Below are 3,496 nucleotides of genomic sequence, written 5' to 3'. Positions count from 1 at the left end.
CGAGACCCGTGATAGGAATCTTTGCTCCGTTTACAAAGTCACTGGTCACAAGGCTAGCATGCATAGAAGACGAGGGCAGTAGGTGCTTTCATATTGTGTTCTTATTGCATACCAAGTAGTTCAAATTTTACAATGCTACATAATGTTAATTTGAATATTGTTAATTTGAATACTCTAACCCTTTGTTTATCAATTTATAACAGCCTAACAGGATGGCCCCTCCAACGCCGCACCAGATCTACCCTCTTCTTGAGGTGGAGTACGACGACGAGGTTTCCAAGAGGCGTCTGAGGGATCCTTTCACTCCTAGGACTTAGTTGGTTATGTCAAACTTATGTCAAACGAATATCGTTGTTCGAAACTTGCAACTTGTCAACTTGCGCATAGACTCCATTTATTTACTTCATATTTGTCACACCCAATTTTAAGGACAAAATTGAGTGCACATCATATGTATGCCAGGATCAATTATTCATACATATAACGACATCATGATAGTATCACTGCATTGTTCGAAACTTAAAACTTAAACTTCATTACAAAATGACCCGTGGGTCTGAAAGAAAATTTCATAAACTTTATTCTAACTCTAGTGGAAAGGACTCCATCTTCACAGGAATGTCGACCAGGGGCAGCACCAGCCTAGTACACGTCATCAGGGTCGAAGGCACCGTCTTCAATGTACTCCTCTTCACCGTCTCCAGTGCCTGGGTGGGGTAGCAGGGGGACAAAGAGGAAGGGTGAGTACATCGAAATGTACTCCACAAGTGTGGGAAAATATGATATGAGGCTTATAACAAGGACAGGCTTACAGAAGTTAAGACCAGCACTTAAGCAACACACCTATTACCTTAAACCTTAAGCACCTATTTAACTAGGTGAGATCTTCCTTCTCCTCAGAGAACCATTGAAACCAACACTCGGATCCCATCCGAGCACCCCACCTGGATTCCATCCAAGCAAACCAACACTTGGATTCCATCCAAGCCTCCCAACTAAACCAGAGCCATCTAATCAAGAAGAAGTCCAGGCCGCTCTTGACCGTGAGCACGGCTGATATATCAGTTTTACACTCTGCAGAGGTTGCGCACTTTCACCACGAGTCATGTTTCCCCATCACGCTTCACACTACCTAGGTGCTCAGCGGGGTCACACTACAAGGCCTTTACAAAATCCCTCCAAGTCTGTTTTACACCTTCACTAAGGTTCCTAACCGCTACAGTGGGTACCAACACCACTGCAGAAGCCCCCTCTTGTGCCACACAAACCGACCCGATGTAGCATAACTTGGAGGAAACTAATTACTTGGCCAGAGCCAGAGCCATATAGCCCTCGAGGTTGCGCTGTTAAGCCGGGTTACTTGTCCATGAACCGGTCCTTAGAATCCAAGCAGGAACGAGCACAATCCATTCCACCAATTCCAACAATCCACCAGAAAACATTTACCCAAAATCTGGCACACGCCTCCACCAAAACCAACCATCCTGCTGGATTCCTATTCACCATGTTGCTATAAACATTACCAACCCAAGTTGCATAAATCATTAATCAATATTAAATGATAACATTTCCAACCCAAGACTGCAAGCTAAGCAAGACAACTACCCAACCAACCCAGGTTACAAGGATGATACCATCAAGTTCTAGTAAACCCTAACATAGGATTCAAATTATGACTCAGCATGTAACTAATGGTCTAACTACACTAACTCAAATCAAAACAAAAGTAGGAGCAAGTATGGTCAAGGACACTTGCCTTCGAACTGGTTCGGATCAGAGGTGTCGAATTCCTGGTCCTGGAAGTTCACGGTGTCGACACCTTCTGCGCACAAACAACAAGCATGGGCCCACAAAACAATTAAATAACAGTACACCATAGCACATTAAAAGTTTATAAAACCTATACTAAACAGTAGTACTCGTCTCTACGATCGCGCGGATATAAAGAACGCGAAAAACGGAGTTGAAACGAAGAAGTTACGGCCTCCCGAAGACCAGGGACTAATCTGCAGAGAAATCAGAGACTAATCCGCGAAACCAGAAAATATTTATTTGCAATCCGATCCTTCTTCCTCCTCTGGTTCAATCTCGCTGCTACAGTAACTCACGGGTTACTGTTTTCGTGCGGCCTACAGACAAGAAAAGGGGAGGGAAGGGGAGGCCGTGGGGGGCTAGGGCCACGCTCGGCCGGCTGTGGGAGGGGGCTGGGCCGGCCGTGGAGGCTGGCTGGTCGGTCAGGGAACTGCGGCGGCGGCCAAAGAAGCAAAAACAGAGACCTGCAATGGAAACTTCGGCCGGAGAAAAGGAAAAAGAGATGGGAAACGGCCAAACGGTGATGAATTCGTTCGTTGGGATATACCACGGTGTAGAGAACAAAGAGATCTACCTCTGGGTGGTGGTGGTCGTCGCCGGAACGTGATCGTTTGCCCGGAAAAGCTCGCCGGAAGTTCGTCGGAAACCTAGCCTCTTCCGAACTTCGGCGTCCGATCTAGGAGCCTACGGGTGGCGGCTGCAGAAACGGGTTGTACTTCTCGAACCCTTGCGTCGAGAGGAACACCGGCATATATATAGTCCTAGGGTTTGGAAAAGTTTCGGAATTTCTTAATTTCGAGATTTATTTCCTGTTTAAAAATAATTCCAGGAAATTCCTGAAATCATATTTAAGCCACGAAAAATCACAGAAATTAAAGAAAATTCTGAGAAAAATTCCGGAGGTAGCTATGAACATGATGGATCAAAATATGGAGTTTGGAGCTCATGAAAAGGTTATTGGAAGGTTTCAATAAAAAGATTAAGCTGTGGGAAAAAGGAATTTAATTCCCGGAAAAGCGAGAAAAATTCCCGAGAGACACGAAACGACTCCTAAACGTGTTTTGAAAGTTATCACATCATAAAACCAAGATGCAAACGGGATGAATGCAACAAAAAAAATTGAAGCCTATGTTGAATTGAGTTTTAATTGTAAATAGTTTTTCCTCCAACTACAAATTTGGTCATATGTCTACTTTAGTTCTATCCAAATTTAGAAACTTGCAAAAATTAAAAAGTCTGGGTGTTACAATATTCGTTTAAACTTACGCACGGTCGTAGCAGCACTTGTAGTTGTTTACAGCACCGACAGCAGCTCCCGTTCAGTTGCAATTGAGGCTGGTTAGCTTCTGTCTGTGTCCAGGTACTGCCAAACCATGGGGCTTGGCGCATCAGTGCCGCACCATGGGCTTGGCATGGCAAAACCTGGACACAGACAGAACCTAGGCTTAGGGTTGGCGCGTCGATTTTGTTCGTTTTAGAAATTCTCAACGCATTCGCTTTTATTAGAAAAACTTGGAGAGCGACAAATGGATGGGATGACTTAAGATCGACCATGGGTAATCCGAGTACATGATAGATGGGTACAATACATCAATAGTTAAATAGAAAACAAGACAACATAATGAAAGTTCTGATACACGGCACAATTCAAAAATCCTCAGTCAGAAACATACTGAGTAAGCAA

General features: G+C 44.3%; 1 long non-coding RNA gene across 1 annotated transcript; it reads right to left on the bottom strand.

The window, feature by feature from the left end:
* Nucleotides 1-429: 429 nt before the first annotated feature.
* LOC136546785 (uncharacterized) lies at nucleotides 430-2,520 on the bottom strand. The gene is made up of 3 exons (XR_010781428.1): nucleotides 2,387-2,520; nucleotides 1,757-1,822; nucleotides 430-707 (listed from the first exon to the last, which is right to left on the bottom strand). It is a non-coding gene; the product is annotated as an uncharacterized lncRNA (long non-coding RNA).
* Nucleotides 2,521-3,496: the final 976 nt, after the last annotated feature.

The sequence above is a fragment of the Miscanthus floridulus genome, chromosome 3 (assembly GCF_019320115.1).
Source record: "Miscanthus floridulus cultivar M001 chromosome 3, ASM1932011v1, whole genome shotgun sequence".
Lineage (NCBI taxonomy): Eukaryota > Viridiplantae > Streptophyta > Magnoliopsida > Poales > Poaceae > Miscanthus > Miscanthus floridulus.
Note: the sequence above shows the minus strand (reverse complement) of the source record. Positions and strands in the feature narration are given on the sequence as shown.